A 15,030-nucleotide genomic window follows, 5' to 3' on the forward strand; every position below is an offset into this window, starting at 1 on the left:
TTCAAAATTGTCACAAACAGCCCAATCAACAGTAACTTTCTATGGCATTTTACAGCATCCCCTCTGGCATTTGCCAGAATCCACAGATTGCCAATCTGGGCCTGGCCACATCCCACAGACCACCAGTTGGACAGCCCTGGTCTGCACAAAGCTTTGCACCTATAATCATGAATCCTATTCCTCTCTCACTCATGTAACAGCAGAAAGAGACTGCCGTACTAGTGCACAGAAAATCAAGGGCACAGAATGGGCAGAAAGCTCTGGTCACCTTGGAAGCAATGTACAAAGGCTGTGATTTAAAGGGGAAGGTACCATTAGCAAAGAAGCTGGGCTGCAGTCTGTGTAATAAAATCTGCCCTGGAGTAGAAATTGCTTCTCCGAATGATATGTTTATTGATCCAACCGCTCGGCTGCTTTCTCCCCTTTCCTGGAGGGAGGGAGGCATCAGACTGATCTCCCAGATACACATGAAGTTATTTCTAAGTGCAGCATTAGGGGCAGATCCCATCTTTCTTTCTTTGTTTTCACTTGTGTAGCTACCTTCTACCCACAGCTCTTCCCGGCAGTAATAATGCAGAATAGACTCTCTTTTTCTTTGCTGGGAATCTCATTCCTTTATTCAGAACCAACCCCATGGGATCACTGGCCAGTGGCCACACTTGAATGAGCCACCTGACTATTGCCCACAATATCATGGCTTCCCAACACATATCGATCACACAAGCTGGACAATCCCCTTACCTAAGGACTCTTACACATAGGGCACAAGCTTGCTTTTGCACTGAGCTCTTTTTTATCTCTCCCTGTCCCAACCCAACTTCTCACATAAAAAGAACTGCCACTTATATTTACATACCGACAACCTCCCTCTCCAGCATACCTCCAAACTGTCTTATTTTTCGCAAGATAGTCTCGATTTTTAACAGCTCAACCCGCAGTCCAGGCTTGTTACCAAAATGTCCCAAATTTTTTTTTTGATCTCCTGCACTGAACAGCCAGATGCACTTAGATACTTTTTTGTAACAATTTAAGATAAGCAAATAAGTAATTGTAACAATTTAAGACATGCAGGTCTCTTGAGGAAACTGACTTGCAGCTTAAAAGAACGGTAACACCAAAATAAAGTGTTTTACAATAATGGAAATGTCATGTACTGTTGCCCTGCACTGGTAAAACTGATGTGTTTGCTTCAGAAACACTACTGTAGTTCATATAAACAAGCTGCTGTGTAGCAATGGTGGAAATTGAAGAAAGACTATATGGCACAGGTTAAATAGTGGATAACAGATAACACCATTATGTTCTACAGAGTTTATCTGCTGTGTAACCTGAGCCTTTTCTCCTTTGAATGGCTGCCCCCATTGCTACACAGCAGCTTATTTATATAAACTATAGTAGTGTTTCTGAAGCAAACACATCAGTTTTACATCAGTGCAGGGTAACACTGCATTATATTTTTATTACTTTAAAACACTTTCATTTTCTGATGTTACTGTTCCTTTAAAGGACAATTCACCTTCATTAGCAAAACTGTAATAACAGAAATGTGTTCAAACTTTCATAATCTGCCACATTTTGTAAAATGAAAATGGTAATTAGGGGTGTGGTCACAAAAATGGGCATGGTCAAAAAAAAATTTGCCTTGCTGCAAATCTTTTTGTCCTTCTTTCTATTTCAAAAATGTTGGGCGGTATGATCTCCAGTGATGCCCAACTGGCACTGAGGAATGACATGCAAATACTGACACAAGGGTAGAATGAGTTACAGTCTGCATGTGGCACTGATCCACATAGAATTATATCCATAGCCACAACAGATTGCGCCAAGACCAATGCTGCTATAAACCCTGCACATCACAGGCAACGCCATTCTAACAGATTCTGTAGAAATTGAGCGTATCACAATTTGTGAACAAATCTCCAGTGTGTGCCCGCAATTATGCTGGAACCGAACAAAGGGGCGGGATGATGGTACAGGGGGCGGGCAGTGACATACGGGGGTGGGGCTATGACATTTTGTGGCGAGTTTGTGCCTTGTGTGGTCATGGTTTTGACATCAGAGGTGGTTATTGTCCGGATTATTATTCGGGTTTCACAAGGCTGAACCTGAACGGGCAGTTGTGACCCAAACACCACTAAGAAAAACAAAACTGTTTGGATCAAAACCGAACATGTGACAACTTTGCATTCTAGAGGGGAATTGCTGTATTTTGGTTTAAACGTCTTTCTAATTTAAGCTTTTTGTCTTTCCTCAGATCCTGCCATCCAACCCAATGGCACCAGTCAGACAGCAGAAATCCTGTACTCAGGATTGTAAGATCAGTGAGCCAATCAGAGAGAAGCCCCCAGGCTGCTGTGTTAGATTAACAAGCCAATCAGAGACCTCCCTGCCAGAATCTGGGAGGCCACTACTTTATGATTTTCCTTATGTACAGAACTATAAGGGGCTCAACACTGGGAAACGTTGCAGTAAGTAACTCAGGATATTATCTAAAAAAGAAAATTACTGGTTGAGTTACTATGAGCTACTGCACAGATGCAAACGAGCCCAGTGTTGATAAATGATAAGCGAGCCCCACTATTGTGTGTGGGTGGAGCGCAAACATTGCATTCTGAAGGAGATTTTGTTTGTGGATCTGTTACATTGTACAGGTGTGGGGGGGGTCTGTTACAATATGTTTTTGGGGGACACAATCTATTGGTGGTTTGGTACATTGTGTTTGTGAGGAATATTTTAATTGGGAGTCTGTCAAATGTTTATCTGGGGACACAATTAATTGGAGTCTGTTACAGTGTGTTTCTGGGGGACAATGTATTGGGGGTCTGTTAAAGTTTGTTTTTGGGGGACAAAATTTATTGGGGTCTGTTGCAGTGTGTTTCTGGGGGACACAATTTATTGGGGGTCTGTTACAGGGTGTTTCTGGAGGACAGAATTTATTGATGGTGTGTTACAGGGTGTTTCTGGGGGACACACTTTATTGATGTTTGTTGCACTGTGTTTCTGGGGGACACAATTTATTGGGGATCTGTTACAGGATGTTTCTGGAGGACAATGTATTGGGGGTCTGTTTCAGTGTGTTTCTGGGGGACACAATTTATTGACGGTGTATTACAGTGTGTTTCTGGGGGACACAAATTATTGGGGATCTGTTGCAGGGTGTTTCTGAAAGACACACTTTATTGGATGTTTGTTGCACTGTATTTCTGGAGGACACACTTTATTGGATGTCTGTTACAGTGTGTTTCTGAGGGCTGTTACAGTGTTAATGTGAGAAGGCACTGAATTGGGTGTTTGTGGCTCTGTAAATCTGCAGTGGGGCAGTCCTGGGGAGGGGGTTGTTTATCTGGCACTTCCATCCCGCAGTCGCCGGTAAAAGAGACGTCGGTGTTTGGCTGTGATTAAGCTGAGAGACAAATGAGCGGTCGGTGTCCTTGGGAGCCCATCTAAGGTTGCCCCCCCAGCCGCCTCTTCCCACTGAATTGTTTCTCTTAACGAGAAAGAAAACACTTTTCCTCTGATCCTTTCAACTTGTGAAGGAAAAATGTGTCAGAGGATTCACGGTTTTGTGTTCCGAGCTGCAGATACCGAGCCGCAACATCAAGGCGCAGAGCACGAGATGTTAGATCAGACTTTAACATAATGTACCCGATACTTGAACTGAATTTATGTTTGTGCAGTGCGCATCGCTGGGAGTACAAATCCCTCTATTTACATGAGCAGATTGAAGCCAGTACGGCAGCGCAACAGACTGAGGGGCTACAAGGCAGAAGTCCAATTAATCAGAGTAAGACACAGTTACAGAGTAAGGCGATACTAACGAGTAACAGTAATTACCTGATTGTATCTCCCTCTCCATGAATCCCTCTTACTTCTATATGTCTGGCCTCAACCTACAGTATCTCCTCCCATAGCCTTCTCTGGCCCCATAATCCCTTTAAGGCAATGGCTCATGTGGTGACTTTAAACTTCTTCATCATGACAATCATTAAGTGCATCAGGAGCTTTTAGGCGATTTATATTTAAATGAATGAAGGATCAATTTCTTGAATTTTAACCCCCTTCTACACACTATCTATCTATCTATCTATCTATCTATCTATCTATCTATCTATCAGTACAGCTGCTTAAGGGAGAGAATTCCATCAGAGAATATATTGTATGGTTCCCTTGCCCAAGTGCCCTTGGACTGTTGGTGGGGTTAATGCTTTTCTCTATTTCTCCCAACCATTCATGATTGGAGTTTTGGCTGCGTAAAAACAGGTGTACTGCTAAACAGAACCTCCTGTAGGCTGTCAATTCACATAATCAATAACATCCCTTATTTGGCACCCCAGGAACTCTTTGCATGTTGTGTTGCTCCCCTACTATATGAATGAAGCTCATAGGTAAAAAAAGGTTGGGCCCCCATAGACTCATGGCTGTTAAATAAAGCTGTTAACAAAAGAATTCCTTGGTATTTGGTTAAAATGCTAACCATGTAGTATCTGTAGAAATAAGTTAAATCAACTGGACTTTTCTTGAAGACGTTTCACCAGTCATTCTGAATTGAGAAAGCCCCTTTGATGACTGGTGCAACGTCTTCAAGGAAAAACACTGCAAGTCCAGTTGATTTGACTTATTTCTAAGGATATACCATGATCTTGATGAATGAGAATCTTCACAAACTAACTACGTTTAGGTACTGTCTCCTGCTAACAAATACATCTCTGCCCCATACTTTGGGCTGTCACTCACAGTGACAATGTAGCTAATAGGTGGGTACGAAGCAGGGGAGGGCTATTAACAGAATGCAATTCCCACTGGATTAATATCAGTTAGGGGAGCAGTGTGGGAGTAAAGACAACACATTTTGTATTCTGTCCAAAAACTTGAAAGGCTTCAATTACAATGTCCCATGCAGTGTGTAAAGTGCAAAAAGGCAGCAATTTTGCACTTTGCCAACTGCGTGGGACATTGCACAAATTCAAAGCATATAGACATGCAGCTCCTTTCATTAATACAGCGCTGACTGTGATAGCATTGTATTAGTGAGGGGCGGGCAGACAGGTATGTAGGTGTTCTACCCTCCCACACCCTACCTGCCCCACCTCATTCTTAGGCACAAGGTAGGAGTAGTTGAAGATGCAGTCCGCATGAGTAGGCGCTAAGGACTAAGGCATTTGGTAAGGACAAGGATGAGCTGCACCTCCTGACACCTGAAATCCTGCGCCCTGCGCAGAGAGCAACAACCCCGGGGGTTGTAAATGACCCTATAGCCTTGTATGTGTGCAACGGAGCTGCAGGAAGGTTTGGCTGGCTCAAAAGTGGGACTGCACTATTGCATGGAAGGGAAGAATTTATCCTGCTAAATATTAGCAAGTTTTGCCCAATGCCAATGTAAAATAGACGGCCAAGAAGCTGAAATGGAATCCAGCTTCTAAAGCAAGACGATGACAGGGCTGGGCCACCCCGCTCCCCCCCTTGCACGTGCACGCAAGCTCCCCTGACGGGCCGCGACTTTTGCATGCGCAGGTCAGGAGGACGGGAAGAGAGAGAAATGAGGTGAGATTGACAGAGGGGAGGAGAGCTAGGGAGGGTGGGAGAGCGATGGAGGGGAAGGGGGGAGAGCAAAGGAGGAGAGAGAGCGACAGCGGGAGGGTAAGGGGGCAGAGCGACAGAGGGGGGAAAGCAGTGGAGGAAAACCAAAGAGGGCTACAAAAAATGGACTAGGGGTAGGCAGAAGACAATTTAAAAGGTACCTGTCCTGTGCCCCCCTATCATTGCACCCTAGGCAGGTGCCTCTTCTGCCTACCCCTAGTTCCGGGCCCTGGATGATGACCCTAAATAACTGATCCCCAGCCAGTTGCTTGAGAACAACTTGTTGCTCACCAACCTCTTGGCTGTTGCTCCCAGTGGCAGGTGCTTATATTTGAATTCCTTGCTTGGAGGCAAGTCTCGGTTGCATAAAAACCAAGTGTACTGCTAAACAGAGCTTCTTGTAGGCTGCCAGTCCATATAGGGGCTACCAACTAGCCAATCAGTGCAATTATTTCACACCACCCAGGAACATTTTTCATGTTTGTTTTTGTCCCCAACTCTTTTTACATTTGAATGTGGCTCATGGGTTAAAAAGGTTGGGGACCCCTGCTCTAAATGGAGGAAAAGCAAACTGAAGGTTTGGCCCTCGCAGGTCTCTGACATAAACATTATTGAGAATGTATGGGTAGATGTTCAACATGCAAAGAACTGACCCAAGGACATCTGGGATTCTGCAAGGAAGAGAGGCACAAATCCCTACAGCAAGAAGTAAGAGGCTCTTAGCTGCAAACAAAATGCACACTGTGATAAACTGTGCCAATGGGGGTTATGTAATACTTACTTGGGGTACAAACTTTTACATATATATACACACACAAGGCAGATTCTGCAAGGTGCAAAAAGGGATTCAAAATTGCAGACATCAAATTGTAATTGCCAATGGGTCTATGCACATGCCTTAAAACTTGTATCTGCACCAAAATGCTGCTTGTTTCCACTGCATTATGTGCATGGTGCAGAGTACAGGGGGAGGCAGATGAAAGGGGAACTAGCACCTGCCCTTAGGGACTGTTACTCTCAGCCTTCCATTTGAACCTGAAACTGACAATGTACAGTAATTGAGAGCAAAGGAGTTGTGTATAATAATCCCCTCCTTTCCCAGGGAATCAGCAGAGTCAGAGTAAGGGAAGAGAAGGAGCTCTGTGTAGTGAGACCAGCGTCCGGCTTCCTATTGTATGGCAGCTGTATATTCAAGCAGGACTTTATACAGAGACACACCAATCCTCTTTCCAATAGGGAGTAACTAATGTTGGTTCAAAAGCTTTCCTTTAAATGGAAATGGGGCCTTCTATGAGCCCAATGGGGTAATATGAAAATGGGAGGGAGTTGTGCTGCAGCGCTGTCAGGCATTCCTCTATAGTCAGAATCCAACCAGAGGAATAAATTGCAGCCTGAGAGCAGAATGGGAGGCCTTCATGTGTGACATTACCCCCCCCCCCAAACCCACACAGATCTGCTGCAAGCAATCGAGCAGAGAGGCACGTGGCAAAGTCAGCTCCTTCCCAGTGCTTTGCCTCATATAATCCTCACGTCTTTCAGTGACAATATACACAAGGCTCCCTATCCCTAGGGCCCATCAGCTGTAAGGGGCCCCACGTGTGTTAGGGATGCCAGTCACATTAACAGCTTGGAGCATATAGCTTTGCCCACATACTGCCTGAGCGCGCCCGCTGCCCGACATTTACATACATACACTTACATACTGTCTGAGTGTGCCCAACACTTACATACTGCCTGAGCTTCCCTCACATTTATTTACATACACTTACATACTGTCTGAGTCTCCCTGACACTTATATATTGCCTCCAGTGTGCTTAACCCAGCCTACCATTGCTGTAAGCAGTAGCATAAATGAAAAGTCTGTGTGACCACAGTTTAAAGGGAAGAGAAGAAAAATCACTGGCACAACATGGGTTATTTCTAGCAGGGAAAACCCTTGCTCATTTATTACGGATGCAACATTTCGGAGCGGAACCCCATTGTCAAGCATACCGGATGTTAATGAACGCAGTATTTAAAGGATTACAAATTAGGCTCTAATTAGCAAACGTAATTACTTAGAAATTTAAAAAACTTGAAAGAGTTAAAAAGTGAAAAATGCGGCAGTTACAAAGTGAATAATTCCAGCAAACTGAAAAAATTGTTCCAGCAAACGAAACTTTGTAACTGTCGCCTTTTTCACTTTTTAACTCTTTCAAGTTTTTTAAATTTCTAAGTAATTACGTTTGCTAATTAGAGCCTAATTTGTAATCCTTTAAATACTGTGCTCATTAACATCCGGTATGTTTGACAAAGGGGTTACGCCCCGAAACGTTGCATCCGCAATAAATGAGCAAGGGTTTTCCCTGCTAGAAATAACCCATGTTGTGCCAATGATTTTGCGCTGAATTTGAGGTCGCCAACGCCTCCTTCATTGTGCACCTGGGACTCGTGCAGATTGGGAAGGCCAGGGTGTGCGAGGGTAATTTCTTTTTTATTCCACAGTTTAAAGGGGTCAATGTACAATCATATCTGCAGACACTATGGATTGTGGAGGTAGGAAACATTTTACACTGGGGCTAACGGATTTTAAGATGAATCATTTTCCAGTTGTTATGCTGAGTACCCAAATGCCCCCAGAATACCCCCCTGGTGGCAGTGAGTAGGGAATCAGTATCCAGCTCAGGAACCTTCTCCACATCTTTTTTCTGAAGTGAATGCAATAGTGTGTGTGTGTGTGTGGGCGGGCGGGGGCAATGATTGTGCCCTTTTCTCTCCTGCCAGTTGTAGCCAGTTCTTTGTATTAAAGAGAAACTCTCATACCTTATGTGCTTGCTGCATTAATGATCCCATTCCCACATGAACACAAGCTGTACCAGCTATTAATGACTCCACTAAATTGTACTTGTTAATGGGATTGCACTATTGCAATTTTCTTGTAAATGGAGCTTTTACAGCAGCGACACCTTCTATCTGCTAATATAGCAATATTCTGCAACTACATATGTAACTATTCTGATAATGGATTGGGAGTCTGGCACCGCAGTTCTGCAAAGTAAAACTCCAACATTTCCCTTTCTTTTCTGCCCAGGCTCAGCTCTGTTCATCTCTGTATGTTGGAAAGGCCCCATACTACTCAGCACAGGGTCCCTGCAAGCTCCTGTTCTGCCCACCCTTAGCTCTGCTCATGATATTTTTCAGAAGGGTGTACTCTGCAAACTCTTATTTGCCCCCCCCCGTTAGATTTGTTTATTATACTTTGGAAGGGCCTATACTAATTGGCACAGGGGGCCTACATACTCTCATTTTGCCCCCACTCAGCTCTGATTATTATACATTGGAAGGAGTCCGTAACATTTGGCACAGGAGCCCTGCCTTGTTCTGTGGAAAGGGGCCCATATAATTTGGCAGTGTCAGACTGGACCACCGGGATACCAGGAAAAGTCCCGGTGGGCCCAGGTGTCAGTGGTTCCTTGTGCTGCTAAACATTTGGTTTATTTCATGGTCATTCCCTAATTCTATGAAAAAAAGATGCTAAATAGATGGAATAATCGATTATAGTATACAGTATAAAGAGAAGAGACTAGGAGAATAGAGGTTGAGTGAGCAAAGGAAGAATAATAGTACTGAGAGTGGGCCTCTTTTTTGGTGGGCCACTGGTGTAAGGTTTTTGGGTGGGCCCCTGGTGTCCCAGTCCGACACTGTAATTGGCTCAGGGGCCCAGCATGCTCTTGTTCTGCCCCCACTCAGCTCTGATTATTGTACATTGGAAGGAGTCCATACTACTGTCCCTGCAAGCTCTCATTCTACCCCTATGCATGCTCGGGACCTGGGGTTTTCCAGATAATGGATCTTTCCGTAATTTAGAAATTCATACCATAAGTCTAATAGAAAATAATTTAAACATTAAATAAAACCAATAGGATTGTTTTGCTTCCAATAAGGATTAATTATATCTTAGTTTGGATCAAGTACAAGGTACTGTTTTATTATAACAGAAAAAAAAGGAAATAATAAGTCTATGGGAGATGGCCTTCTAGTAATTCTGAGCTTTCTGGATGACAGGCTTACGGATAATGGATCCCATACCTGTACATTGGATAGTAAGATATTTCCTGTAGGATGTGCCATCTTTGGGCAGAGAGCATTTTCTTGGCCCTTACACCTACCCCCGTACCCTGGTGCTCAAATGCCTTAACCATTTAGAAATAAAATAGAATCTAAGAGGATACAAAACCATCAAATTGGAAAAATGGCATGCAATGAACATGTGGAACAGGTTGTGGTATTTAAAGGGATACTGTCATGGGAAAAAACATTTTTTTCAAAATGAATCAGTTAATAGTGCTGCTCCAGGAGAATTTTGCACTGAAATCCATTTCTCAAAAGAGCAAACAGATTTTTTTATATTCAATTTTGATATCTGACATGGGGCTAGACATATTGTCAATTTCCCAGCTGCCCCAAGTCACGTGACTTATGCTCTGATAAACTTCAATCACTCTTTACTGCTGTACTGCAAGTAAGTGATATCACCCCCTCCCTTTCCCCCCCAGCAGCCAAACAAAAGAACAATGGGAAGGTAACCAGATAGCAGCTCCCTAAAGGTGGCCATACACAGGCAGATAAAGCTGCCGATATCGGTCGTTTGGACCAGTTTGACATCTTATCTGCACGTGTATGGGGGCTTCCAACGGGTCTTCCCAATCGATATCTGGCCACAATATCGATCGGGAAGGTTTGATTTTTAACCGACCGACCTGTCAGAGCCCCTTGGGGCATCGTAATTCGATTGTTTGGCAATACGCCCAAACGTTTGAATTACCCCCGATATAGCCATGCCGTTAGTGGCATATCGGGGAAAGATCCGCTCGTTTGGCGACTTTGAGTCTATGGCCAGCTTAACACCCTTAACCCATGTCTCACTGAGACACATTCAGCCTGCCAGAAAGCATTTCCCTCCTAAAGTGCAGGCACAAGTCACATGACCAGGGGCAGCTGGGAAATTGACAAAATTTCTAGCCCCATGTCAGATATCAAAATTGAATATAAAAAAATCTGTTTGCTCTTTTGAGAAATGGATTTCAGTGCAGAATTCTGCTGGAGTAGCACTATTAACTGATACGTTTTGAAAAAAAACATGTTTTCCGATGACAGGATCCCTTTAAGCTCTTTGTAGATGGGAAGGTTGAGCCTGTAGGACAAATGCACTGGACAAGAGACAGGGATCTACCAGCTTATGAAAATGAGCAGATAATAGGAATCATATAATGGCATTACACTGGCTTGGGCAAGGGCATCGGTGTCAAAATCCCTGTTTTTGTAAATATCTAGAATTGTGTAGAATATAATGGTGAATAAAACAAAAAAGTAATGAGTTGTATCACTGTGTGTAAGCATTATTCAATGTGTGTGTATGTTTATGTGTTTGGGTGTATGTGAGAGTGTGTGTCTGTGTGTGTGTCTGTGTGTGTGTCCGTGTGTGTGTCCATGTGTGTAGGAAACAAGCTAGGTTCTGTGCGCACACGGTATCTGTAGAAAACCCAAGAGCAGAGGAGTCGGATCATCAAAGACTTGAAGTAAAATAAGAAAAAGCAGAAATTCTTTATAGATCTGAGTGGTAGGTTCTAAAGGAAAGAAAATCAGCTTAAAGCACAAAGCGCTGAGCAAGAGAAACATCGGAATATTCCCAGGGAATCAATAGATTTACTCACACATAACTCTGTTAGATGCGCAATAAAGAGAAGAAATTCAGTGCAACATTATAGCAGCTTCTTGTGTGGGCAGAAACCCCTTGTTTGCCATCATATTACTGACCCCCAAAATCATCATTACCCCTTGTGTACTAGAGTATCATTAACTCCCAAAATCCATCCCTTTCTCTTATCCATTCTGATATTACTGACTCCATAAATTCAACCCTATCCCTTATGTTCCCTGAGATATCCGACTCCCCAAATCTACCCCAGTCCATCTGTTGGTGATGTTGGCATTTCTCTGGTTAATCCAGTGTATGAAAATGTGAACATTCACTTGAAAATGTTGATTTTTGGAATAGTGCTGGCATGTTTGGGGTTAATCCAGTGTGCACAGTCTATTCTCTCCAGTACCTTTAAAGGGGTGGTTCACCTTTAAGGTAACTTTTCGTATGTTATAGAATGGCCAACTCTAAGCAACTTTTCAATTGGTTTTCATTATTTATTTTTTATAGTTTTACAATTATTTTCCTTTTTCTTCTGACTCTTTGCAGCTTTCAAATGGGGGTCGCTGACCTCTTCTAAAAAGCAAATGACTTGTAAGGCTAAAAATGTATTGATATTGCTAATTTGTATAACTCATCTTTCTATTCGGGCCCTCTCCTATTCATATTCCAGTCTCTTGCTCAAATCAATGCATGGTTGCTAGGGTAATTTGGACCCTAGCTACCATATTGCTTAAAATGCAAATTGAAGAGCTGCTGAATAAAAAGCTAAATAACTCAAAAACCTCAAATAATAAAAAATGAAAACCAATTGCAAATTGTTTCAGAATATTTCTCTCTTTAACATACTAAAAGTTATCCCAAAGGCACCGCACCCAATTTCTAAAGGTGGTCTGCAACTTCCACACTTACACCTCTATTTTCTGGCAAGCCAGATATATTATATGCACAGCTGGATACACATGAATGAAACGGACACGGGCACTATACTACTGGCCCTTAAGCTAGGCTCATGGGAGGCCTTACGACATCTCCCTTATAGGAAATTATGTGACTATATAACTTGTCCTACGACAATTACAACCCCATTTAGGGCATGGACCCTTGCATGTCGCATAACCGGTCACCCCTCACTTACTCAATCTCCATTTACACCGCTTTGGGGTAATTCCCATCTCCCTCACTTTAGGGCCCTGCAGGATGTCCAATATTGGCCTAAAATGGGGGTTCGGACACTAGGCGATCTTCTTATTGACAATGTATTTCCCTCAGTAGCGCAACTACAAGCCAAAGTCGGAGGAACTGTGATACAATTTTATAGGTTCTTGCAGCTGCGCCATGCTTTTCATGCTCAATTTGGCTCGCTTGTCATCGAATACTCTTCCCCAACAGTTGCAACAGTGCTCCATAAGCCACAAACAGGAAAGCTCACGTCACGTCTTTATAGCTCTTTGATGGACTCTGTCCCTTCCCCCTTCACTAGAGCCAAACAGAAATGGTTGCAAGTTATCCCCCACCTTAATGATGAGCAATGGGATGATGCTGTTGACGGTTTGTACCGTGACCTTATCTCGATCAGAGATAGGATGGTTAAGTTTAAATTGATACATCAGTTATATTGCTCCCCATTAAAATTGCAAAGAATGGGGGTGAGGTTGGATACCGCCTGTCCTAAATGTCAAGGGCTTGATGCCTCCTTTTTCCACCTAATCTGGGAATGCCCTTTAATCCTTGGGTTCTGGAAGGGTGTGCTCCGCTACCTGGTCGATAATATTGCCTTGCCGAATGTCTGCAGCCCCGAGTTATGCCTTTTAGGCCTAGTGGATGATCTTCTACCGCTGAATAGGTCTAGAGCACTTGCTAAAACATTACTTTTCTATGCAAAGAAAATAATTGTAATGAACTGGATGGGACATACTGTGCCGATAGTGGAACATTGGGTCAACCTAGTTAATAAGATACTCCCTTCTGTTCGACTTACATATGAAGCTCGAGAATCCTCTGGGAAATTTGACGCAATATGGTCCCCCTGGCTAGATATTCATACCGTTGAGGATGTGGGCAATTAAACTGCTGTTTAAGCAAAGGGATTAGATACAACAGGTACTCTAGTACTCGTCGGGTCTTTAACAGTGGTGTATGACCACTAACCTTCACTGAACTGTACTGTGGAGCATATGTCAATACATGTATCATGAACGATTGTGCATACAGCTGTCTTGTATTTTCCTTTCTTTCTTCCACCTCTTCTTTCTTTTTATGCCTTAATTGCTTGTATTGAAAATGATAAATAAAAACTTTAAAAAAAAAAGTTATCCCAAAGGTGAACAACCCCTTTAATATCATATCTGGGATTAATGTCCATTTCCTACAGTGGTGGTTCTGTCCATAAAGAGTCAGTGGCTGTCCTTACTCTGCTTGCCCCTCCCCCTCGGTATGCTTGTCCACCACTAGTTTATTGCAGATGGAAAGGGAAAATATTATAAGTAATTATATGACAGACCCCATGGGCTGGGAAGTACTGTATGGTAGATATGCCATACAGGGTTAATGTAAAGCTCAGATTCCATTTCCTGATTACAGTATATGTGTGGGATACAGATCCCTATCCCCCAAGGTTTAGGTGAACAAGAGTACAGAGGGGCCAGTGGGGTTCTTGACTCATGGGTCAGATTGGGTCGGCAGGCAGCCGGAAATAAACCCGGTAGCCCTCGTGGGCTCTGCCAGCCCAGCCCCAACCCCCACAGACAATTAAGCAACTACCTGACCTCCCCGCTGGCTAGGGTTGCCACCTGGCTGGTAAAAATGATGCTAGATGCCAATGTTATTAAAGGAAAACTATACCCCCCAAACAATGTAGGTCTCTATTAAAAGATACTGAGTAAAACAGCTCATGTGTAAAACCCTGCTTCATGTAAATAAACCATTATCATAATAATATACTTTTTTAGTAGTATGTGCCATTGGGTAATCATAAATAGAAAATTGCCATTTTAAAAAATAAGGACTGCCCCCTGAGATCGTAAGATTCACTGTGTACACATACAAACCACATGTAAGGTCACATGAGCCAATTAACAGACAGAGTTCTGCCTTTTGCTTCCTCACTTCTTCCTGTTACAGTTAGTGTTGTAGTATTTCTGGTCAGGTGATCTCTGAGGCAGCACAGATAGAGTCACGAAATGGTGGCTCAAGGCAAATGATGTCAAAGGGCAATATTTATGTAAATATATATTCCAGTTTGGTAAGATTCTTTAATATGTCATTCAATTTGATCTAAACTATCTGTTGCTTAAGTATTCATTTTGGGGGTATAGTTTTCCTTTAATAGGAAAAAACGCCAAGAATATAGGAAGGCCGGTATTTTTTTCCAGAAAAGGTGGTAACCCTACTGCCGGCCACCCAAAGATATTAGTAGGCAGGTCCGGACTGAGAATTAAAATAGGCCCTGGCATTTCAGGTACACAGAGGCCCAAACAGCCCCCACCAGCCCACTAAATAGTGACTTTCAATGGCACCTTATAGCAGCCCCTCTGGCATTTGCCAGAACCCACAGATTGACAGACCGGCCCTGTTAGTAGGTGGGGGGAGAAAAGGTTACGGCAGGGACACTGTCTGTCCCCCTGGCCCCTCTATACTACTAGGCCCCCAAACCTTTGGGATAATGATCTGTATTGATAATGATCTGTATTGCACACATATATTGATATTGTCAGTAGAGTAACAATTACCCAGGCCCTGTCTGATGGGAAGTTGAGGACAGGCTACTCTC

The 15,030-nt window shown here is 43.2% G+C and overlaps 1 protein-coding gene across 1 annotated transcript in view; it reads right to left on the reverse strand.

Annotated features, from left to right (window-relative positions):
- The window catches only part of LOC108701229 (G-protein coupled receptor 39), a 48,242-nt gene that overhangs the window by 886 nt on the left and 32,326 nt on the right, over positions 1-15,030 (reverse strand). The gene's annotated exons all lie outside the window — the stretch shown is intronic.

The sequence above is a fragment of the Xenopus laevis genome, chromosome 9_10L (assembly GCF_017654675.1).
Source record: "Xenopus laevis strain J_2021 chromosome 9_10L, Xenopus_laevis_v10.1, whole genome shotgun sequence".
Classification (NCBI taxonomy): Eukaryota; Metazoa; Chordata; class Amphibia; order Anura; family Pipidae; genus Xenopus; species Xenopus laevis.